Source organism: Haliotis rubra, unplaced genomic scaffold (assembly GCF_003918875.1).
Source record: "Haliotis rubra isolate DU_JTF1 unplaced genomic scaffold, ASM391887v1 Scf1095, whole genome shotgun sequence".
In the NCBI taxonomy this organism is placed as follows: Eukaryota; Metazoa; Mollusca; class Gastropoda; order Lepetellida; family Haliotidae; genus Haliotis; species Haliotis rubra.
In genome coordinates, this window is record NW_025764998.1 from 197,335 (window position 1) to 223,855 (window position 26,521).

The window sequence follows — 26,521 nt, forward strand, 5'->3', positions numbered from 1 at the left end:
GGACAGTGTCAAGATGCACCGGATCCCCAAGATGCTGACACCAGGGATACAGGGGTGTTACACTCCAGAGAAAACGACACAAATAGCTGCATTTATCTACCAATTTCATGCCCGACTGGTTCGGTCCAAGACAAGAAATTAGAGACATACATCGTTTGGAGGTCATTATCACCAGATTGGCCCATGAGCCACCGCCTTCTGGCATAGGACTCTAGGCAAAGATATAAAATATAATTTGAAATACAAACATTCAGTGTCAAAAATGTACAAAAACGTACAGAAATTGCATAAGAATGTTGTCCATGCACAGGGCATGGCGTGACCAGCCGATTGATAGAACCGGGCCAGTTCTACCACCCGTCTAGGTGAAGTAAGGGCCGAAGTGGTGTGTTGGGCAAAAGGAACACGGTTCCAGGCTCCCAGTGCCTTCAACCACCAGACTCCCGTCCTCCACCAACACAGGGGCGCAACCCACGGCAAATGGGTTGGTGGACCAAATATACCCCCGGGTCCACAACAGGGGGTCGAAGAGCGCTTAGCGTTATCCATCACCCACCACGAGGAGGTGGCTCTTCACGGGCGCCTCGATAAACAAGTCTTCCAGGCTGAACCCATCCAACTGTCAAAGCTCAGTTTCCTCCCTTTGCAAAGGGGTATCACTCTCAATTGGCATCTCGGCATTTGCAATGGCGAGTTGTTTCGACGTTGTTGGTGCACACAAGGCTGACACGGATCCGGATTTTCCATGGACTGCATTTGTGATTGTTTGTCCATGTGGAACTTTTCTTCATCTGAAACTCGGGGAGTGGGCTGCGGCAATCCACATGATTTGCTTGTATTTGTCATGAACTTGGAGTGAGTAAGTTATGATTTTAAGCCACATCGGCAATATTTCAGCCATATCGGGACTAAATCAGATTATAGATTTATAGTAACTGAAAGTAGATTTGTAATAAAAACTGTCAACGAAGGACAGTAAAACAACTAGATTATCACAGATATAAATTTTAAACTAGTAATTAAATCTAAAATAGTTTAACTATAAATGACAATACAATATTGAAACAAACATGCTATAAAGTGCCAACAACTGAAGGTACAGTCCATTTGCTCATGAACTTGGAGAGAGTATCTCTGCCCGCGGGGGGCTTGCAATACCAGACTGACTTTGTATGGCAATACGAATCCTTAAGACATTGTCCAAGCCTGTCTAGACTTGGTTTAAGCTTGAATATGTACTTCTCGAAGGACGCAACAGGACAGAAAGGTGAGTTCTTATTTTCAGGCATTAGTCTGGAATAGCTTTCCTTTTCCTTTTCTCTGCGATTTTTGGTCTGTTCAACTTTTGTTTTCACCACATACTTCATTCCATTTTGGTCTATAGACACGGACAATGTATCTTCAGTCATTTGTGCAATGTTTTCTCCACTTTTGCTGACGTTTAAAATGAAATAGCTGATGAGTGACTACCAAAGTCCTCTACGACTCCTCATGTACAGAAACCATGGTTTAATACAGATTGAAGGCAAGCCAGAAAAGTGAGGACAAAGGCAGAACGTTATTTCTGCCACCATCCAACTGTCCATAACTAGAATAAATATAAAATACTCAATGTGAAGGCACGTCGTACCTTCAAACGAAACAAACGGCAATCTTGGAGGAACTTTGTCTCCAAAATTAATTCACACTCGCCAGTGTCTATGGAACATGGTTAAGAAAATAAAAGGCAAAGGTTCTAATCTGCTGTTCAACATCTTACAAATGGTATTAATTTAACAACTGACAAATCTAAAATAACAAACAAAACTAACGAAACTCTTGCCTAAGATTCATCGGCAAATTTTCCCTGAGTTTCAATGAGTGAGTGAGTTAATATTTAACGTCACATCGGCAATATCTCAACCATATCGTGACGAAAACAATTTATACAATAAATAGTGAAAATACTTTGAAGATTAAAACCTGTCAACGATGGACAGTAAAAATGCTAGAGAATCATAGCTATGAATGTAAAACTAGCGAGCAAAGCTAAAACATTCCAATTAAAGAAGATAATACAGTATAAAAGACTGGCTATAGATCGCCAACAACTGAAGGTAGATCACCATACTAGAAACCATGGGGACTTACATTACTTTTGCTACCTGCATGGACCCTAGCTGGATTTACACCATCCCCTCAGCCGCTAGCGACTGTAGGAAAATTTAGGCGGCAGTTAAAAGAACAAAGATACTACGTTTAAAATATGGTGAATTTACATTTTACTTTGAAAGTTTTGGGACTTACGTACCCACTCAGGAGGACAATAATTTTACGGTACTTTAACCCCCTTTGAGGGTACAGCCACTAACAATCTAATCTAAATTACCAATCTTTAAAATATATCTATTTACAAAACACATTAATCAGAACCCATCAAACAAATCAATTTCTTTTAAAAAAAACAATAATTAAATGATTATTAACATTTGTAAAAAGATGATTCAATGTTTTTGTAAATGTGTCTTGTAAAAAGATCCTTCAATGTTTTTACAATAAAATATTTATCCCTTATGATGGAGACTTCAACAGTCAAGCAGGATATGCTTGACTGTGACTCTCTCATCACAACGGATACAAAACCTTTTAACAGGTATTTGTGAGTATAACGCGTATGGCCAATGCGACATCGTCGCAAAATGACCTCCTCAAGTCTGGACTGACAACCCAAGTAGGTGTAACCAATATAGGGTGTTATTTCATGTAATTTATTGATACCCACTTGGGTGTCCCACTTCTTCTGCATCAGATCACGGATGTACGTTCTAATGCTAGCTTTATAATCAGAGTATGGAATAAGAAGTGGTGACACAGATTTGTTGAGTGCTGCCTTGGCAGCAAGATCGGCCATTGTGTTCCCAGAAATGCCAACGTGGCTGGGTAACCAACAAAAGACGATGTCGCATTGGCCAGTAGCAAGCTCATTATACAATTCAATAATTTTTAATAAAAGTGGATGTTTACAAGAAAGGTTTTAATAGCCTGAAGGCACGAAAGAGAATCGGAAAAGATTATGCCACCATCCTTGGACCCATCTGTAAATAAGGATTTGTAGGTATTATATTTATTTTTTAATTGATTATATTCTTGTTTATATTGTAATTCATTCGTTTCAGATTTCTTAAACTTTGTCAGAGTTAGGTCAACTTCAGGCCTGACCAGTTGCCAAGGAGGAGAAGAAAGAAGACGGGAAGGAGATATATTCTCCACCTCAATGCCGGCAGCAGACATGAATGGTTTAATTCTTAAACCAAGAGGCGGAACAAGAGAAGGGTTTTTGTTGTACACGTCCTCATAAAGAGGATTAAAGACACAATTAAATGCAGGGTTAGACTCGTTAGAATAAAGTTTTGTTATATACTGCAAGGACAATTCTATACGACGTTGTGTAAGAGATGGCTCATCGGCCTCGATGTAGAGACTGTCAACAGGAGAGATTCTAAAAGACCCAAGACAAAGTCTTAGACCTTGGTGGTGGACAGAATCTAATAGTTATAAGTTGCTTTTGCAGGCTCCGCCATATACGATGGACCCATAATCAAGCTTCGAGCGGACCAGTGATCTATATAGGTGTAGGCGGGTAGCTCGACCCCCAACCCATTTTGAGTTGGAAACAACTTTCAGTAAATTTCAGGCATTTAGTTTTTAAGGATTTGATATGCGGAAGAAAAGTTAAATGTGAGTCAAAAGTTATACCCAAGAATTTGGCCTCCTTGACAACTTTAATGGGAGTGCTATTTAAAAACAGTTCTGGGTCATTATGCGGCTTATATTTTCTAAGGAAGTGTAGACAATTAGTTTTTGACTTAGAAAATTTAAAGCCATTTTCGAGACACCATTTATCCATTTGGTTAAAACACAACTGTAGTTGTCGTTCAATAGTATGCATATTCTTACTACGACAAGAAATATTAAAATCATCCATGAAAAGTGATCTATCTATTGAATCATTTAAAAACTTGGATAAACTGTTGATCTTAATTCTAAACAGTGTGACAGACAAAATACTGCCTTGAGGGACACTCTGATCCTGATTATGATTGTCAGACAGGGTTGAACCCACTCGGACTTGAAATTGTCTGTCATTTAAAAGTTGGATATAAATTGAGGCAAACGGCCCCGTAATCCAAAATCACGTAAATCTCTTAAAATACTATATTTCCACGTGGTATCGTATGCTTTTTCTAGATCGAAAATGATCGACACTGCATGTTGTTTATTAATTATGGCATTTTTAACAAAAGATTCCAAACGCACTAAATGATCAATTGTACTTCTGTTTTTACGGAAACCACATTGTATATCAGTTATTAGATTACTGGCTTCCAAGTACCAAACTAATCTATTATTGATCATGCGTTCCGTGGTTTTGCAAACACAGCTAGTTAGTGAAATTGGTCGATAATTAGAAGGATCGGTATGATCACGTCCAGGTTTAGGAACTGGAACAGTTATAGCATCACGCCATGAAGAAGGACTGACTGACTGAGTTTGGTTTTACGCCGCTTTTAGCAATATTCCAGCAACATCACGGGGGGGGGGACACCAGAAATGGGCTTCACACATTGTGCCCATGTGGGGATTCGAACCCGGGTCTTCGGCGTGACGAGCCAACGCTTTAACCATTAGGCTACCCCACCGCCCCCCATGAAGAAGGAAATTCCAAATACTATCAAAGATATGTAAAAGTGTCTCTAAACAGGATTCTGGTAAGTGCTTCAGGAGTTGATAATGTATGCTATCAGCTCCTGTAGCAGTATCGTGAGCTTGGTCAGGAGCTTTATGGAGCTCATGAATACAAAATAATTCATTATAGTCTTCACCATTATCCGTGTGGATATTAATAGGTTTCTTTTCTTGTTGCTGTTGATATTTTTGAAATTTATAGTTGAGGGAGGTAAGCGCCCAGCAACAACCTTTTTCGCTTCTTGAAAGGAAATGTTGTTTTGACTTTTGACTGTCAACACATCCTTTTCAAATATCCAGGAAGGGCACGGCACGTTTTGGACGACGCTTCATGTTGACCCTCACAATTTACGCAGTGGAGGTCCGCTCTACAACCAGAGCTTTCAGGACTCCCTCCACAACGATGACACACAGACGGACGATTGCATGATTTGGAACCACGTCCAAATTTCTGACAGTCGTAACCCCGGAGTGGATGTGGGATGTACACCTCCGCTCCGATGTTAAAATAGCCTGTTGTTATTGATCTAGGTATAGACGTCAAAGAAAATGTAAACAAATATGTATTTGTTGGGATAGTGACTTCTCCATCTCTTCTCGTAAAGCGTTTCACTGATGTCACATGCTGTCCTTTAAGTTCTGTTAGTATTTCCTCCTCTGTCATTTCTGCTAAGCAACGCGCTCTGTCACGGATGATCCCTCGACTGGAATTTAAGGTCCTGTGCACAGAGACAGTAACTTCAATGTTTGCAAAAATTGAACATTTCAAGAGATTGCTTGTTGCTGTCGTGCACACTCTACTAAAAGAGCACCACTCCGGAGCCGTGAAACATTTGATACCTCGCCACAAATACCTTCAACTGCTTTGGATATCGCAAAAGGGTTTATTTTCAAGGGAAGTCCATTTTTATGCCCCCGCCATATATGGCCGGGGATATAAGGTTACCCTCGGTGTCCGTCCGTCTGTCACAGGGAATGTATTCTATCCACTTCTCCACCATAACCGCTCTGTGGAATTCAATGAAGTTATACCTGGGCTTTCTTGGGACTCTAGTGGTGTGCATCTCATATTTTTTTAAAATTTTATTGTGTTTTTTTGGTGTAAGTTTAGAGACATTTGAACTTAGGTACATTTTGCTGAATTTCTCTATGATGATAGTGTAATAGGGGATGAAGTCTATCCACTTCTCCACAAAAACTGCTCAACAGAATTGAATGAACTTCTACATGTCTTTTGTAGGGACTCTAAAGGTGTGCATTTCATAATTTGTTATGCAATTTCTTAATTTTGTCACTTTTACAGATGTTTGGGCTTAGTTGAATTTTGTTCTATTCAGCCAGTGTTCGTTCCATCCAACAGGGGGTGTACGTTATCCACTTCTCCTCAAAAACTACTTTATGGAATTCACACATGTGCTTTATAGGGACTCTAAAGGCGTGCATCTCATACTTTGATTTTGTATTTTATTTATTTTTCCAATTTTAATGCCGTTTGAACTTACATAAATTTTGTAGAATTTCTCTCTGAATATAGTGTTGTAGGGGTGAAGTCTATCCACTTCTCCACAAAAGCTGCTCAACAGAATTGATTGAGCTTCTATGTGTGTTTCATTGGAACTCTAAAGGTGTGCATCTCATACCTTGTTCATCCAATTTCTTAATTTTATCACTTCTACAGATGTTTGAACTTACTTGAATTTGGTTCTATTCATCCAGTTCGTCCCATACAACAGGGGGTGTACTTTATCCACCACCAAAAACTCATTTAGCTTACATATGTCTTTTATAGAGACTCTAAAGGTGTGCATCTCGTATGTTGTTTTTTCGTATTTTATAATTTTTTGTATGTTTAGAGAATTTTGAACTTAGATAAATTTTCCTGAATTTCTCTCTGATGATAGTGAATAGGGGATTAAGTCTATCCACTTCTCCACAAAAACTGCTCAACAGAATTGATTAAGCTTATACATGTGTTTCATTGAGACTCGAAAGGTGTGCATGTCATAGTTGCATAGATGTTTATTGAACTTGTTCGTGAATTTTGTTCAATTATTGATGTTTATATGTCTTATGAATGTCAGCGGGGGCATCCGTGTCCCTGGACACAATTTTTTCTTGTTATACTCTACAACAATATATCTTGCCCAAGAATTTGAATTTTGAGGTAGAGAAATACCATCATCAGATGACAATATCTCAGCCTCCAAACGTCTCTTTTTTCATTTCGGTTACAACCAGAATGAATGTGAGCCATGATTATGCGAAAGAGATTCGACAACCCTGCTCCCCACCCACCATGGAGTGGCAACAAGGACGGTGTCTAACTGCATCGGGGTTCCAACATGCAAACACCAGGGATACAGGGGTGCTATACTCCAGCAAATTTGACATGAATAGCTATACCTGTTTACTAAGTTTATCGTGAGGCTGGTTCTGCCCATAACATTAACTTAGAAATATATAGAATACAGCGGTCAACATCACCAGATTGGCACATGAGCCACCGCCTTCTGGCATAGGACTCTAGGCAATATAATATCATGAATAATTGTAAATTTAAACAGCCAAGACCACATAATGTATTAAATTTGTGCAATAATACCCACTATGCACAGGGCCTGTCATGACCTGCCGATTAGTAGAACCGGGCCAATTCTACCACCCGTAGGTGCCGAAGTGGTGTGTTGGGCAGTAGGAACACGGTTCCAGGCTCCTATTGCCCTCAACCACCAGAATCCCTTCCTCCACCGACACAGGGGCGCAACCCACGGCAAACAGGTTGTCCAATTCGGTCTAAAGACCAGCAATGGGGTGCTGTGGACAACTATGCCTGCGGGTCCACTCGGGGGGGTTGAAGAGCGCTTAGCGTTACCCAGCACCCACCACGAGGAGGTGGCTCTTCACGGGTGCCCCTGAATTTCAGGGATATTAGACACTGCAGGATAAGACAGAAGTTAATTTTGAATCAAATAACTCTGAAGTCTATAACGAAGTGTTTTCATTGGATGAGCTTCATATAACTCTTGAACAAGCTCATGAATATATCTACTATCAGCTACAGACACACTTGCCTATAAAGTTGTTTCCAACAAACTGGGGAGGGGATCAAGCTACCCTCCTTCATCTATACCAATCTTTGGTCCGGTCGAAACTTGATTACGGCTCCATTGTATGTGGTGGAGCCTGCAAAAGCAACCTAAAATTACTTGATTCTGTCCACAACCAAAGCCTAAGACTTTGTCTTGGATCATTCAGAACTTCTCCTGTTCACGTTCTCTACGTCGAGTCCGCTGAGCTATCACTCAATCAACGCCGTATCAAATTAGCTTTACAATATATTACAAAACTACATGCTAACGAGTCTGATCCTGCTTATAAGTGTGTCTTTAACCCTCTCTATGAAGATTTGTATAACAAGAAACCTGATCTTGTTCCGCCTCTATGGCCAAGAATTAGGCCATTCATTTCTGCTGCTGGCATTGAGCTGTTTAATATATCTCCTTCCCGACTTCTTTCTTCTCCTCCTTGGCAGTTGGTTAGGCCACAAGTCAACCTAACATTAACATCATTTCAGATAAACATCATCAAATCAGAAACTAATGACTTATAATAATAATGAATATAATCAATTACAACGTAAATATAATACATATAAATCCATATTTACAGTTAGGTCCAACGATGGTGGCCACTGTCATTGGATCCAAAAGAATATCTTCTTGACAACCAAATAACAGCTCCATTTTCACAGCAGAAGCTAACGCCATATTAACATCTCTTAAATATATTAATAAACACCGTAAATATAAACAATACATAATATATTCTCTTTCCTGCCTTCAGGCTATTAAAAATCTATTTTGTAAACATCCACTTTTAATAGAAATCATTGAATTGTACAATGAACTTGCTCATGGCCAATGCGACATCGTCTTTTGTTGGTTACCCAGCCACGTTGGCATTTCTGGGAATACAATGGCTGATCCTGCTGCCAAGGCAGCACTCAACAAGTCTGTGACACCACTTCTTATCCCATAGTCTGATTACAAAGCTAGCATTAGAACGTACATCCGTGATCTGATGCAGAAGAAGTGGGACACCCAAGTAAGTATCAATAAATTACATGAATAAAGCCTTATTACACCTACTGGGGTTGTCAGTCCAGATTTGAGCATTGGTCATACGCGTTATACTCACAAGTACCTGTTAAAAGATGAAGATCCTCCGTTGTGTATCCCTTGTGATGAGAGAGTCACAGTCAAGCATGTCCTGCTTGACTGTGTTGAATTCTCCATCATAAGGGATAAATATTTCAATGTGAAAACAGTTAAGAATCTTTTTACCACTGTTCATTTTCATTTAATTATGTTTTTTTTAAAAGAAATTGATTTTAATTAATGGATTTTGATAAATATGTTCTGTAGACAGATGTATTGTAATGAGTGGTAGTTTAGATTAGTATCTTTGATTGTTAGTGGCTGTACCCACAAAGGGGGTTAAAGTATTGTCCTCCTGAGAGGGTACGTAAGTCCCAAAACATTCAAAATAAATTTAAACCAACTGCTATTTTAATCGTAGAATATATGTTCTTTTAATTTGTGGCTAGATTCTCTAACATTGCTAATAGCTGAAGGTATGGTGTAAATCCAGCTAGGGTCCATGCAGGAAGCAAATGTTCTGTAAGTCTCCATGGTCCCTAGTATGGTCATCTACCTTCAGTCGTTGGCAATCTATAGCCTGTTTTTATATTGTCTTGTCATCTCTAGTTAAACTGGTTTTAGATTTAATTACCAGTCTTAAATTCATATCTGTGATAATGTAGGCATTTTATTGTCCTTCGTTGACAGGTTTTTATAATTTACCATAATTACTATGTATAACAATTAATTGTTCTCGTCACAAAATGGCTGAAATACTGCCGATGTGATGATAAATTTTAACTCACTCACTCACTCACTTGCCTACACCATGTCTGGCGATAACTCTAGATATATCTGACCAAATATGGATGTCTGGAAATGTTTCCCCTTCATGGCGTAAGGCTAGCGTACTCACTATACCCAAACCTGGCCGGAATTATACAGATCCATCAAATTACAGACCATGTCTCTCGCTAACTGTGTATGTGAAACCATGGAGCGAATGGTAATTAACTGATTCATTTGGAATCTGGAAATCAATAACCTATTTACATTAAAATCCCTTGCTATTGTATCTAAGCAACATGCAATATCAATTTTTCTTGATCTAAAGAAAGCCTATAATACTACTTGGAAACACAGCATGTTAAAAGATTTACATGATATTGGTTTGAGAGGTCGTTTACCTCTTTTCATATCACAGTTTTTTACAGACAGACAATTTCAAGTCCTAGTGGGGTCCACCCTGTCTGTGCCGGTGGGGTAGCCTAGTGGTTAAAGCGTTGGCTCGTCACGTCGAAGACCCGGGTTCGATTCCCCACATGGGCACAATGTGTGAAGCCCATTTCTGGTGTCCCCCGCCGTGGTATTGCTGGAATATTGCCAAAAGCGGCGTAAAACTAAACTCAGTCAGTCAGTCAGTCAGTCCACCCTGTCTGGTCATTATAGTCAGGATCAGGGTGTTCCACAAGGCGGAATTGTGTCTGTCACATTATTTAGTATTACAATATTTATCATTTCTAGGGTTTTAACTGATTCAATACATGGATCCCTTTTCGTGGATGATTTCAATAGTTATTGTGCTAAAAATATGCGAACCATTGAGAGACAGTTACAAATCTGCCTCAACAGTATTCATAGATGGTGCCTTGAGAACGGGTTTAAAGTTTCTAAATCCAAAACCAATTGTAAACACTTCTGCAGAAAATACAAACCCAATAAAAACCCCATTAAATGGCACACCCATAAACGTTTATGGAAAGCTAAATGGCTTAATCTCATCTTTTGTAAATAAATCAATGTTATTTTAAAATTGAGGCGACTATGCTTGTCGTAAAAGGCGACTAACGGGATCGGTTGGTCAGGCTCGCTGACTTGGTTGACACATGTCATCGGTTCCCCATTGCGCATATCGATGCTCATGCTGTTGATCACTGGATTGTCTGGTCCAGACTCGATTATTTACAGACCGCCGCCATATAGCTGGAATATTTGGTAGACTTAACTCCTCACTATTTTAAAATTGGTAGATTAAACTAGTAACTGAGATTGTAGTGGCTATATCCTCAAACGGGGTTAAAGTGTTGACAATTATTGTCCTCCCGAGAGGGTACGTGAGTCCCAATAATTTCAAAGTACATTTTTATCTGTCAACCTTTTTAATCGTGGTATTAATGACATTTTTATGTGATGTCTATATCGCCAATGGCTGAAGGGGTTGTGTAAATCCAACTAGGGGTCCATGCAGGTAGCAAAAGTACTATAAGTCTCCATGGTCCCTAGTATGGTGATCTACCTTCAGCTGTTGGAGATCTATAGCCTGCTTTTATATTATCTATTGCCAAAATAGTGATATTAGTTTTAGTTAGTGAGTTACAGTCCGTTTGAGTCAGAAACGGACCGATGAATTGCAAATTTTATCATTGTACAAAATTGCCACATAAATATAAATAGTACACGTTTATCATTTACTAATACCCAACAGCTTTCTTATATTTGAAAATTTTCCGGACTCCACCCAAAAAAGTTGTTTAAAAAACTATCATCATTGAAAACGCAAAAGTTGTTATCTGTCGCGGCGGGGTGAAACCGCAGAAACGGAACAGCCAGTCATGGCGGGGGACATCTCAAAATCTATTCCGGGAGACCTGTCGGTTCCTCGTCCGTCGTAGTGTCATAGTAACGACTTAAAGGGATGACAAGTGGTGCCACAGTTGCCTGTTGTAAGCCATCCCGAGACCAGTAACCTTGTTCAATGACGTTAGCTACCTTGTTGACACAGTTTTGCCAAGTTTCTCGTGATTTTGTTGAGGGACTTAACCAAAACCTCTACGTCACGTAATCTAAAAGTTGTGTTTGTTTCAGTCTTTGACAATACCCCATATCATTTCAGTCGTGATTTTGTTACAGTGATAGGGTGGAAGTCGCAGAATATCGTGACCCTTACTGTTTATGTAACTGTCAACTTTGTTGAAAGGTTCACCTTTGTGGGTTTTTATGATCTCATATAGCTGAGGCTTCGTTGCCTTTGAAGGCCGTGCGATCTGAAATTTGTCAAGCCATGATATCATATCACCTTTTCGACTGTTCGATGTCGGGGCTTTACTGTCGGGGTCCTGCACGCTGTGGTATGGGGCATTGTCCATAACGATAAAAGACTTCTCTGGTAGAGCTGGTACCAACTTGTTTTTAACCCAATCGAGGAAAACCGCACCATTCATCTCGGAATGGTAGTCTCTGTTATCTGTGGACTTTGCCCTGAATACCAAGTTGCAGCCTGGGAGAAAGCCTTTGCTGGAGCAACCAGCATGGAGAATGATTAGTCTCTCTCCTTTCCCTAGAGGCAGCTTTCTACGTGACCCCTTATCACCCCCATCGGGTACCCACTGACTGCTGGCAGTGTGCGAGGCATTGACCCACTGGCTCGAACCCTTCCTTGCGCTTCTTCTTTATAACCCTGAGAAAATTATTTCTCATGCAAACGATATCAGGGCGTTCACAGAGTACTGACTTATTCTCCCCCAAAATTTTCTTATAACGATACCCGAAAGAGTGTAAGAGTCGCCAGAGTGTGTACTTTGATACTCTTAGGTTGTGTTCTTGCTTCAAATGCTTTTTTAAAATTTTCAGTGACATGTATTTGTTTTCAGAATAGAGCTTGTTGATAGATTGCCTTAAAAGGTTCTTTTGAAAGTTGTCCAAATGTTTTAATTTGTGTGATTTTGACATGACCCCTACCTGCTTCGCATCACCCTCACAATGTTTGTGTTCCAGAACATTTGTCAGTACCCTTGCTGATACTCCTAAAGCTGTTGCTGCCCGCTTACGGAATTTATTAAAGGCATAAAATGGTTTGCCCCTTTCGGCTTCAGCACGGAAAAAATCGTACGCTTTAATCATCAACAGTTTCACGTCAAAGAAAAATCAGCATGTGTATCCCGTGCACGACGAGATAGTGGCTGTTCCGTTTCTGTGGATTCACCCCGCCGCGACAGATAACAACTTTTGCGTTTTCAATGATGATAGTTTCTTAAACAACCTTTTTTGGTGGAGTCTGGAAAATTTTATCCGGGTACAGACAGGGGAAGAGCCATTAGCGTTACCAAGCACTCACCAAGACGAAGAGTTGAGTTGAGTTGGGCTTTACGTCACATCGGTATTATTCCAGCCATATAGTGACGAGATCAAGTTTCCATTCAGGCCAAGGTCCAAAAGAGTTATATGTTAAAAACATATATATGCATTACATTTCTATTTCAAAACAGAAAATGTCATAGCACCAAATACAAAAGCAAGCAATTTGTTATCCTCTTTACAAAGTTACAATTTATGATACAGGTCAACTTCCCTCAGGTAGTTAACAATCAGATGACCGCTCACGCGGGGAAACAGATCTTTCAGATTTCTCGCATCATATTGTGTATCCCTTGCAGTCGAAAAGTCCACACAGTCAAGCAGAATATGGTTGATGGTGAACACTTCATCGCAAGAGACACACATGGGAGGTTCATCCCAATCCGTTTTCAGCAGATAGTCATAAGTAAACCGACTGTGGCCAATACGACATCGTCGTAAAATAATCTCATCACGTCTTGGCTGACAACCCAAGTAGGTATAACCGATTGTTGGCTTCAATTCATGAAGTTTATTTCGTCCAACTTGGGTGCCCCACCTTTTTTGCATAAGGTCCCGAGTATAACTTTTGATAGTGGGTTTGAAGTCACTGTACGGGATCAGCAGTGGAGATAGGGGCTTGTAAAGAGCGGCTTTAGCTGCAGCATCGGCCTTTATGTTACCTGCTATGCCGACGTGACCCGGCAACCAGCAGAGGACGATGTCACATTGGCCAGTAGAAAGATCGTTGTAAAGTTCTAAAATGTCCAGGATGAACCATTGACTTGGGTGACTTGAAGTAACATTTTGAAGTGCTTAAAGGCAAGACAGTGAATCTGTAAAAAACATGAAGTTTTTGGAATGGTTCTGTTGTTTGATATAGGTCACAGCAGTGAATTGTCGGGAATTCTAGAGGAGACAGTCTTGGATCCAATGACTGTAACACTGGCAACGTGACCATCATCCTTGGATCCGTCTGTGAAAATGGATCTATGGATGTTATACTTTGAACGTAACTGGTTGTATTCCTGTTGGAACACCAAAGGATTTGTTTCGGACTTTTTTGAGTTTAGTGAGGGAAGATCCACTTGTGGTTTCACCATCTGCCAGGGTGGGGAAGACAGAAGCCGGTTAGGTGCTATGATATTGAGATCTATGTTAGCTGCTGATATGTGTGGTTGGAACCAGGCTTGGTAGATTCGGATACAGGTTTTCATAGAGAGGGTTGAAAGTTGAGTTAAGTTGGGTTTTACGTCACATCGGCATTATTCCAGCCATATAGTGACGAAAACAGGTTTGCGTTAATAAGCTTTGTAAGTACATGCTCGGAATGCGTTTTATTTCAAAAGCATATATTCATTACATTGTCATTGAAACCACAACTGTATGATGGATTGGACTCATTTGAACGTAACTTAGTGATCTACTGCAGTGAAAGTTTAATGCGGTGTTGTTCAAGGGGAGGTTCGTTAGCCTCTACGTATAGACTGTGTACCGGAGGGGTCCTAAATGCTCCAAAACAGAGCCTCAGGCCTTGGTGGTGGATAGAATCTAATTGTTCTAAATTGCCTTTGCATGCTCCGCAATAGACAATGGAGCCTTAATCTAGTTTAGAGCGAACTAATGATCTGTACAGGTGAAGGAGGGTAGTCTTATCCCCTCCCACTCTGTATTTGAAATGACTTTAAGCAAGTCAAGGGCCTTCAAGCACTTGGTTTTCATATATTTTATGTGTGGCTAGAATGTCAAGAGACTGTCGAATATGAGCCCCAGGAATATGGCCTCTTCTACAACCTTGATAGGCGTACCATCTAAGGATAGGTCTGGATCCTTGTGTGGTTTGTATTTAGGGCAAAAATGAATACATTTCTTTTGGATTTTGAAATCTTAAAGCCATTTTCATTGGCCCATTTTTGGATTTTGTTAAGGCAGAGTTGTAGCTGCCTTTCTATTGCATGCATATTCTTGCCACGACATAAATTATTGAAATCATCCACGAAAAGGGACCCATCAACACAACTGTTCAAAACGTTAGTGAGGCTATTAATTTTGATGCTATAAAGTGTGACAGACAGGATGCTGCCTTGGGGGACGCCCTGATCTTGGTGGAAATAATCAGACAATGTGGAACCTACTCGTACTTGAAATTGTCTGTTGTTTAGAAACTGGGATATGAACTGAGGTAATCTGCCCCTCAATCCAAATTCATGTTAATCGTTTAAGATACCATGTTTCCACGTTGTATCATTGGTCACGTTGGTCAATGGTACTTCGGTTCTTTCTGAAACCACATTGGAGGTAACTAAGGGGGTTATTGGCCTCCAAGTACCAGATTAATCGATTGTTGACCAAGCGCTCCACGAGGAAGATGTTCTTTAAAATTGCCTTCAATGAACTCGCCCATAATACGATGATAAATTGCTCGTTATGTAAATATATGGATGTTGTTAATGCACTGTGGAAATTTCGCTAACCAATGAGACAAGGCACCAATATCAAACACCTCAAGAAACTTGAAGTGAGAGATTTATAATATCCCCAAACGCCTACGTATCGGGGTTTGTTCCTTTGTGAGGACATTGAAAGACAATTCTCGGAACAAGTCGATCCAAGCCAATAGATAACACAATAATTGACAACTGATAACAGTAATACTGTTGTTTATTCCAATAGGCATGTCATATTCAACACCATATAAATGGTGGTATTAAAGAAGTGAGTGAGTTAATATTTATCGTCACATCGGCAATATTTCAGGCATATCGTGACGAGAACAAATTATTATTGTATTATAGAATAATAAAATTAGAAATGCAAAGCCTGTTGACGAAGAGTAGTAAACGTACCAGTGTATCAGATATTAAAGTAAAATTAGCATGTTGTCATTAAACGGCATTTTCAAAGAGAACATGCAATGCCACTAAAGTGACCCCCGGCCACAATTTATCAAATCAAACTTAAAAAGTAATGAAAGTAAAGGTTGTAGTTCAAGATGAAGCTACATATCAACAAAAACATGACAAGGCAACCTGCACCTTCCCAAGATGAAGCTTGGTGTCAATTATGAAGAAAATAAAATCGTTTGTGAGATGTCTCGCTGACAAGGTGAATACGTTGGTTAAGAAACTGAAATATTCAATGTGTCCTTTGACCATGAAGAATACATGAAAGTCACCAAAATCGACTGGGCCTTGCGCCTTCCCCAGATGAATCTTGGTGTTAAATATGAAGAAAATCCCGAGAATGGTTCTTGGGATATCTCGCTGACAAGCTTAACATGCTGAAATCTTCAAAGTGTCGCTATGACCTTGGAAACTATGTGAAGGTCACCAAAACTGACTGGGCCCTGCGACTTCCCAAGATGAATCTTGGTGTTGAATATGTAAAAAATCCAGTTATTGGTTCTTCAGATATCCCCTTGTGAAATTGAAATGAAAGTCAAGGTCAATAAACCTGACTGGGACCTTTTGGATACTGCGATGAACCTAGGTACTAAATATGAAAAGAATCTAATCAACGTTATTAAGATATTCCAATTTGTACGTACGTACGCACAGATGGATGGACGAACGGACGGAGCCTGATACTATATCCCCTGTTTCGCGTTAAACGCGCGGCTGGGGATACCAATGCAATTTAAACACAGGCTATAGATTGCCAACAACTGAAGGTAGATCACCATACTAGGATCCACAGGGATTTACAGTACATTTTCATAGACCCTAGCTGGATTTACATCATCTCTTCAGCTATTAGCAATTTCACATAATCTAGCCATAAATTTAAATAACAGATATACTACAATTAAAATAGTAGTAGGTTTAAGTTTAGTTGGAATGTTTTGGGACTTACGTACCCTCTCCGGAGAACAATAATTTTACAATACTTCAACCCCTTTGAGGATACAGCCACTAACAATCTCAGTTACTAATCTAAACTACCAATAATATAATATTTATCTATTTACAAACCATTCATCAAAATTTTCTAGTAATTCTATTGTTTTTTAAATGCAATAATTAAATGATAATTAACATTAGAAAACAGTATCCTTCAATATTCTGAAATTGAAATAGTTATCCCTTGTGGTGGAAAAATCTATACAGTCAAGCAAAACAGGTGTTAAAGGAAAATTAGAATTATTAGAAACATCTATCAAAGTGTACAGTCATGTTTACTCATCCTGGTGGTTACTCCACAGGGCTGTCAGATGTCCCCGATGCTGTTTTCTCTTTTCATCAATGATCTTGTCGAGCATATTTCTTGTGAGGGACACAATGGTATGACTTTGGCATTCTTGGATAATGTTCATTCTTCTGTTTGCTGACAACATTGCAGTTGTGGATATAAGTGTTGTTGGTTTGCAGAAAAGGTTAAATTTATTACCAGAATATTGTGATAAATGGAAATTAACAAACAATATTGCTAAATGTAAAGCTGCGGTCTTCCGTAACGGCGGTAAATTACGCTCATGTGATAAGATTTGGTTAAGTGGCTCCTAAATGGAAGTGGTTGGATGGTATAAATATTAAGGTATCAAGTTGTCATCGTCTTGTTTTTAACCCAGAAAACTCTGGCGATGAAGTATTCATAATCACGCATATTCTGCTTGACTGTGTGGACTTTTCGACTGCAAGGGATTCACATTACGATGCGAGAAATTTGAAAGATCTGTTTTCCCATGTGAGCGGGCATCTCATTGTTAACTACCTGAGGGAAGTTGACGTGTATCATACATTTAACTATGTAATGTCAATAACGAATAGCTTGCTTTTTGTATTTGGTGCTTTGACATCTTCTGCTTATAAATAAGAATGTAATGAATATATGTGTTTTTAAACTAAAACTTATTAACACCCTGCACTTGAAATGTTCATGAATGCTGACTTGTTCTCGTCACTATATGGCTGAAATATCGCCGGTGTGACGCAAAGCCCAACCCAACTCACAACTGTTCTTTTAACTCTGTAGCAATTTCCTCTTCAGTCATTTCAGAAAGACATCGAGCTCCGACATGAATTTAAAGTTCTGTGCACAGACACAGCAACCTCGATATTTGTAAATGTTTTGATTGACAAAGGATTCAGAGATTGCTGTCTCCGTATACACTCGATCAGAAAGTAGCCACCACGAAGACGGGTTACATTCGTAACTTCCACACAAATTCCAGACATAGATTTACTGATGACAAATGGATTGAGCTTTATTGGCATGTGAAGAATCTAGCCCAGCATTGTGACAGATATTTATACTAGATTGCTCAATTTCATCTTGACGTCTCTTCTTTTCATAACGATATGAACCAGAATGTTTAGGATCCATGGTAGGAATAATTGATTCAGCACCCCTGCCATCAACCCACCATGGACTGTCAACAAGGACAGTGTCAAACAGCACTGGACATCCAAGATGCCGACACCAGGGATACAGGGGTGTTATACTCCAGAGAAAACGACTCATATAGAGCTGCATTTGTCTATCAATTTCATGCCCAACTGGTCCGGCCCAAGACAAGAAATGTATAGGTCATTATCACCAGTCTGGCCCATAAGCCACCGCTTTCTGACATATGACTCAAGGCAAACATGTATAATATAAGTTTAAATATAAACATTCAGTGTCAGAAATGTACAATAATTGCATAAGAATGTTGTCCATGCACAGGGCATGGCGTGACGGGCCAATTCTACCACCCGTCTAGGTGAAGTCAGGGCCCAAGTGTTGTGTTGGGTCTAAGGAACACGATTCAAAGCTCCTTTTGCCCTCCACCACTAGAATACCGTCCTCCACCGACACAGGAGCGCAACAAACGGCAAACAGGTTGCCCAATTCGGTCTTACGACCGGCAATGGGGTGCTGTGGACCTATATGCCCCCGGGTACACACGGGATGAAGAGCTATTAGCGTTAACCAGCACCCACCACGGGGAAGTTTCTCTTCAAGGGCACCATTTCATAACAAAGTATTTTTGTCTTTTTAAAATCACAGGTAAACTTGCCTACAATTGCCAACGGCTGATGGGATTATATAAATCCAACTATAGTCCATGCAGGTAGCAAAAGCACTGTAAGTCCCCTTATTGTGTATGCAAAAACTTTCTCATCACTATATGACTAAAATATTGCCGAGTTGACGTTAAATTTTAACTCCGTCACTCGCTCACTATATGACTGAAGTGCTTCCGAGGTGACGTTGGATTTTAACTCACTAACTCATAGTCGTGATATGGCTGAAATACTCACTATAACTCACTCACTCAACACTTTAAACCTTAGAAATCTCTTATTAGTATGTCTTCTGTGTAATCATGGGTTCAATGCAATACTGCAATACTTTGCCTCGTCATATGTACAACATATTAATGTCAGCTGATAGCAATAATACTGTGGTCTGGTCCAATAAACAGGTAATAATCAACATTTCCCCGGATACAGAATACCATCAATTAATCAACTTTTAATGTATATCGCCCTTTCACACACACACATCCTTGATCAACGTCTCACAAACAATAATAGTTTCCCGAAAACACTTAAGATCCCACAAACAGTAATACTTATTGCTGATAGCACAATCAAAATGTAAATGACCATATTTATTGAACACATTGAGATTCGTTTTACGCATATTATCCATTTCAAGGATATATTTATTGTCAACAAAGCTACATTACATTTCAATATTTTACTTAAATATATTTCTGTACAAATAAATGTGAACCATCTACATTATCAGTAATTTTTTCATGATTGAAGTATTCATCACCAGCCTTTATAATTGCTCATTATCACAATAATGTTACATAATGTTTAAAGGCAAGCAATCAGAAAATTTAAAGTTTAAATAAATCATGTCTATTTCCTCATTTCAAAGACACGATCATGTGACCTCTTCGTGGTTTAAAGTTATATCATGTCACTATCTTGCACAGCAAGTGACTAAATATAGCAGGCACATGTGAATGTTGACATTATTTGCAGAAGTGTTCACAGGTCTCTGTCCTTTTATCGACAACCCACGCTTACCTCAGAGGATGCATCGACAACTCCTTGTGCCTCTGTTCATGGTATGTGTTTCCCACACCCAAACAGTGAACCACAAAATTGGTTTCCAGTTGTGCCAGCTCAAGTGTATGAAAAGCAGTCACTGTGAGAGTGTTGCTTATGACATCATGACTCTGGCGTACCAGCTCCTCAAAGGAGCCGCAAAACGACAGTTGAAGGGTTACATAACTTTTCAAAAGGGAAAAGACATGGTAAGTTTGCTGCCTTTGTTTCAAAATGTTGTTTTCAAAGCTTGCTATGAGGAAATCTTATTTTCGTATATTTAAAGAAAGACAACGAAAAGTTGTCTTCGGGATAATCATATTCATTTGAAAGTCAGAGAATAACCAGTCTCGTGCAAAGTACACGGTTGCATCGCTGAAATTGTTAAGGTAAATATTGTATCGTTATGTTCCAAATAAAAGATCCCATAATAATATACAGTATATTGCTTTTACTACCGCATGGCCCTTTTATAGCCTTCAACAGGTGCTTGCTCACTGAAGACCTGCGATTCCAACACCCGATGTCTGGAAACACATCAAGGCAGTGTAATCTGTGTCCATGGTAACCTATTTTATATAAAACGAATTAACTGAAGAAAGCTTGGGGGTATAAATGACAGCTTGTTAACAAGTGATCACTCTCACATATTCTAAAGAAAAACAAACAAACCTGACACTGTCAACATGCCATTTCCTATTTGCAGGAAAATCATCATTTGTACTGAGATACTTGGGACAGAGCTTTAACCTTTCAACTTGACTTATATGTCCAATCTCATGTGTTTTGTTCCAGCAATCAAATCTGATTGTGACAGAATAACAATAAATATGTGTTTCATTCAGTGAACATTGATTCGTTAGCTTCCTGGAAATATTATACTGGGACAACTTGGAACCTCGAAGACACGATACATTTTACATTTCGTTCAATTTGTATACACAGATTACGATGACCTCACGAAGGCATTCAAGGCATCAACTGACTCACCAGGTAGGATAAAAATGAGTTAAGACACGTGTTTGACAATTAGCAGTGTCATGGCAGAGTAGATGTAAGTGTAACGACTATATGTTGCCTAACTATTCGATTTGTAGTGATAACGGTTTTAATCACTGGTTACAACCCATGGTCGGGTGTTTAGCCCATGACTTTGATGAAGATAGTCTGTCATGGCATTGTGTCTCATGCTTTCACTTTCTCTGATAGTCTAGTTGTTTTACTGTCAATAAAACGTGTCAATGTATAACCTTTTTATGGTCACGATATGGCTGAAATACTGCCGACATGACTAAAAATCTTAACTCACTCACTCAGTCATGCTTTCAGTCACCAACTTGACAGAGCAAACGATCGTCTTGATTTGGCAGAATATATTTAATTCGGCGTTACGCAATGCCAGATCGTCACCATTCTATACTTCTTGATATGTATACACATGTATGCAGAATGCAATCTTGAATGATCACAGGTAAACATGCAAACATACTAAACAAAGGCTGCAAGAGGAACCAGGACTGTCCATCCAGCAACTTTCAATGCTTCGAGGGAAGATGCAAGTGTCCCATGGGATTAAGTTTCAATCCTGCTGACAACACCTGTGTTAGAGGTAAGTCAACACTGATATAAAAGAACATCTCTTTATCACAAGGTTGACGTCTCTTCAAGTTATGACGCAATATTTCTTTGTCAATACTGCACAGTTTTAATAATGGTAAGGCCTTCAAGAATAATGACAAACACCACTGTCTAATTTACCCATGAACCAGACTGTGCTTGGGTCATCTTCGAGTTTATTGTAGAAACTGATCTACCTTCAGTTGTTGGCAATATAGAGCCTGTTTTTTGTATTGTCTTGTCATTTATAGTTACAATATTTTAGATTTGATTACTACAGCATATGTTATATTTGGGAATTCTCTATCTTAGTAAAGTACAAATTCTAGTACTTTTTGGGGATGAGTCCCACAAGTGGAAGTCGCGGTGGCTGACTTTGTGTGCTGGCGATTTGGTGCCTGACTCAGAGGGTGTGGGTTCGAATCCCGACTCAACCCAAAAAGTACTAGAATCTGTACTTTTAAGTGAGAAAGTGTAATCCCAAATATAGTGAGTGAGTGAGTTAAGATTTAAAGTCACATCGGCAATATTTCAGCCATATCGTGACCAGTTCTAAATTCATAATAATATATAAAACCCTATCAACGAAGGACGGTAAAATTACTAGGTTATCACAAAATGAGTTAAAACTAGCTAGCTTTAAAAGTAGAAAATTATTTTTGGACAATACAATGTAAAAATGGGCTATTGATCGCCAACAACTGAAGGTAGATCGCCATAGTAGGGACCATGGGGACTTACATTACTTTTCCTACCTGCATGGACCCTAGCTGGATTTACACCATCCCTTCAGCCATTGGCGTTTATGCTGAGATTTAGCCATACATTAAAAAGACAAAAGTACTACGGCTAAAAGCCTAGTAGACTTAAATTTACTTGAATGTTTTGGGACTTACGTACCCTCTCAGGAGGACAATATTTTTACGCCACGTCAACCCCCTTCAAAGGTACAGCCACTCACAGATTCAGTTTCTAATTACATGTAATCCCAAATATAACATGTTGCATTTGACCACTTTCTAAATGGCATTAAGTAATCTTTTAATGACTAGTTTTAAATATATTTCTGTAATAATCTAGTCGTTTTATTGTCCTTTGCAGACAGGAAAGTATATTTTCCAACTTTGTTTTTATTCATTTAGAGATTTACAACTTTCTAAGTCACGATTTGGCTAAAATACTGCCGGTATGACTTTACATTTTAACTCACTCACTTACTGTAGAAACAAGTGATAAACATGCCGGTCCAGTCACAAGCCTTTATTCAAAACTATGTAACCATAACCCAATAGTTCTCTACGCTACAATATAATATGAAAAGGAACTATAAGTCGCCAACAACTGTAGGTATTCTCAAGATTTTAGAGACCATGGGGACTTACAGGCCTTATGCCATACCTTCGGATGTTCGCGATTTTCACAATTTTAGGCATGGAACACATATTCTCCGATTAAGTGAGTAAGTGAGTTTAAAACTTTTGTCAAATCTGCAGTAATTCAGTCAAGAGTGAGTGAGTTCTTATTTAACGTCACATCGGCAATATTTCAGCCATATCGTTACGAGAACATACGTGACATCGAAATGGATTATATGTATATTATAAAAACCTGTCTGCAAAGGACACTAAAACAACTAGAATATCACAATTACAACAAAAACTAGTATGGAAATTTTAAAACTAATAGCACTATTTGGACAATACAATATAAAAACTGGCTATAGATCGCCAACAACTGAATGTGGATCACCATACTAGGGACCATGGGGACTTACAGTACATTTGCTACCTGCATGGACCCTAGTTGGATTTACACCATCCCTTCAGCCGTTGGCGATTATAAGAAATGTTAGCCAAAATTAAAATAACAAGAATACTAATTTTAAAAATCCTGGTAAGTTTACATTGACTTTCAAAGTTTTGGGACTTGCGTACCCTCTCAGGGGGACAATAATTTTACGATACTTCAACCCCTCTTGAGGGTACAGCCTCTATCAATCTAAGTTACTAATCAAACTACCAATCTCTCTACAGAACATATTTATCAAAATTCATTAATTAAATCAATTTCTTTTAAAAAAGCAAGAATTAAATGAAGATGAACAGTATTAGAAACATCTTTAACAGTTTTAACATTGAAATATTTATCCATTATGATGGAGAATTCAACACAGTCAAGCAGGAGATGCTTGAATGTGAGTGAGTGAGTGAGTCAATATTTTACGTCACATCGGCAATATTTTAGCCATATCGTGACGATATTGAAACGAAATATATCTATATCATAAAAACCTGCCGACGAAGGACAGTAAAACAACTAGAATATCACAGTTAGACATGTAAAACTAGTAATTAAATCTCAAATTTTGTAACTATAGGTGACAACACAATGTAAAAATAGGCTATATATCGCCAACAGCTGAAGGTAGATCACCATACTAGAGACCATGGGGACTTACAAATACTTGCAGGAAGCCTGCAAGAAGCCTGCAGGAAGCCTGTATGGCCACTGCGACACAGTCGCATGATGACCTCTTCAAATCTGGACTGACAACCAAAGTAGGTGTAACCAATAAAGGGTTTTATTTCATGTAATTTGTTAATACCTACTTGGGTGTCCCACTTCTTTCGCATCAGATCACGGATGTAGGTTCTAATGCTAGCTTTGTAATCAGAGTATGGGATAAGAAGTGGTGTCGCAGATTTGTTGAGTGCTGCCTTGGCAGCCAGATCAGCCACTGTGTTCCAAGAAATGCCAACATGGCTGGGTAACAAACAAAAGACAATGTCGCATTGACCAGTAGCAAGCTCATTATACAATTCAATAATTTCTAATAAAAGTGGATGTTTATAAGAAAGATTTTTAATAGCCTAACGTCACGAAAGAGAATCGGAAAAGATTATGTATTGTTTATATTTACGGTGTTTATAAATATATTGAAGAGTTGTTAATATGGCGTTAGCTTCTGCTTTGAAAATAGAGCTATTATCCGGTAATCGAGAAGATATTGTTCTGGGTCCAACGACAGTGGTACAAGCCTATGCGCCACTATCCTTGGGTCCATCTGTAAATAAGGACTTGTATGTATTATGTTTACTTTTAATTGATTATATTCTTGTCTATATTGTAATTCGTTAGTTTCTGATTGTTTAAACTTTGTCAGTGTTAGATCAACTTGTGGCCTCACTATTTGCCAAGGAGGAGAAGAAAGAAGACGGGAAGGAGATATATTCTCCAACTCAATGCCAGCAGCAGAAATATATTGTTGGATTCTTATCCCAAGAGGTGGAACAAGTGAAGTGTTTGTTATACAAATCCTCATAAAGAGGATTAAAAACGCAGTTGTGGGCAGGATTGGATTCATTAGAATATAACTTTGTGATATATTGTAAAGACAATTTGATACGGCGAAGTTTTAAAGATGGCGCATCAGCCTCAATGTAGAGACTATCAATGGGAGAGGTTCTGAAAGACCCAAGACAAAGTCTTAGACCCTGGTGATGGATAGAATCAAGTAGTTTGAGGTTGCTTTTACAGGCCCCACCATATACGATAGAGGCGTAATCAAGTTTAGATCGGACCAGTGATCTATACAAATGAAGGAGGGTGGTTGGTCCCCTCCCCACTTTGAATTTGAAATGACTTTCAAGAAGTCGAGTGCCTTCAGGCATTTGGCTTTTAGATGTTTGATATGTGGCAGAAAGGTTAAATGCGAGTCAAAGATGAGACCAAGGAAATTAACTTCCTTGACAAGTTTGATGGGTGTGCCATTTAATGATAATTCAGGATCTTTATGGGGTTTGTATTTCCCACAAAAATGTAGACAATTGGTTTTGGATTTCGAAAATTTAAACCCGTTTTCCAGAAACCATCTATGAATTTTGTTGAGACCAATTTGTAATTGTCTCTCAATAGTTCGCATGTTTTTACCACGGCAAGAAATATTAAAATCATCCACGATAAGGGATTGAATCACTTAAAACCTTTAAAAGACTATTTATTTTAATACTAAAGAGCGTGACAGACAAAATACTGCCTTGTGATCCTGATTGTAATGATCAGACAGGGTAGAACCCATGCGAACTTGAAATTGCCTGTCCGTCAAAACTTTGGATATAAATTGAGGCAAACGGCGTCTCAATCCAAAATCGTGTAAATCTCTTAAAATACCATGTTTCCATGTAGTGTGATATGCTTTTTCTAAATCGAAAAAGATCGACACTGCATGTTGTTTTTGAATAATGGCATTTTTACAAAGGATTCTAAACGCTCTAAATGATCAATGGTACTTCTGTTTTTACGGAAACCACATTGAATGTCTGTTATAAGGTTATTAGTTTCCAAGAACCACACAAGTCGATTTTTTATCATGGGTGGTTGAATGGGCCCGGTTCAACCAATCGGCTGGTCATGCTGAGCCCTGAGCACTCTATGTTCATTGCTCACTCACTTTTTGGCTTGTTTTTTTATACATATTGTTAAACTTATTGTGCTTGTTTATTGTTGTACATTGCTTTTTGAAACGTCTGAAAAGTAGAAATTTGCCTAGATGCTGGTGCCAGAAGGCGATGATGGCTCATGGGCCAATCTGGTAGAAAATAGGCACCCGTGAAGAGCCACCTCCTCGTGGTGAGTGCTGGGTAACGCTAAGCGCTCTTCGACCCCCCTTTGTGGACCCGGGGGTATATTTGGTCCACCAACCCGTTTGCCGTGGGTTGCGCCCCTGTGTCGGTGGAGGAAGGGATTCTGGTGGTTGAGGGCACTGGTTCCAGGAACAGTGTTCCTTTGCCCAACACACCAATTCGGCCCTGACTTCACCTAGTCGGGTGGTTGAATGGGCCCGGTTCAACCAATCGGCTGGCCATGCCGAGCCCTGAGCAC

General features: G+C 39.2%; 1 long non-coding RNA gene across 1 annotated transcript; it reads left to right on the forward strand.

Moving 5' to 3' along the window:
• Nucleotides 1-11,133: 11,133 nt before the first annotated feature.
• On the forward strand, nucleotides 11,134-25,567 carry LOC124283761. Its single transcript, XR_006900395.1, has 3 exons — nucleotides 11,134-11,228; nucleotides 11,795-11,800; nucleotides 25,556-25,567. It is a non-coding gene; the product is annotated as an uncharacterized LOC124283761 (long non-coding RNA).
• Nucleotides 25,568-26,521: the final 954 nt, after the last annotated feature.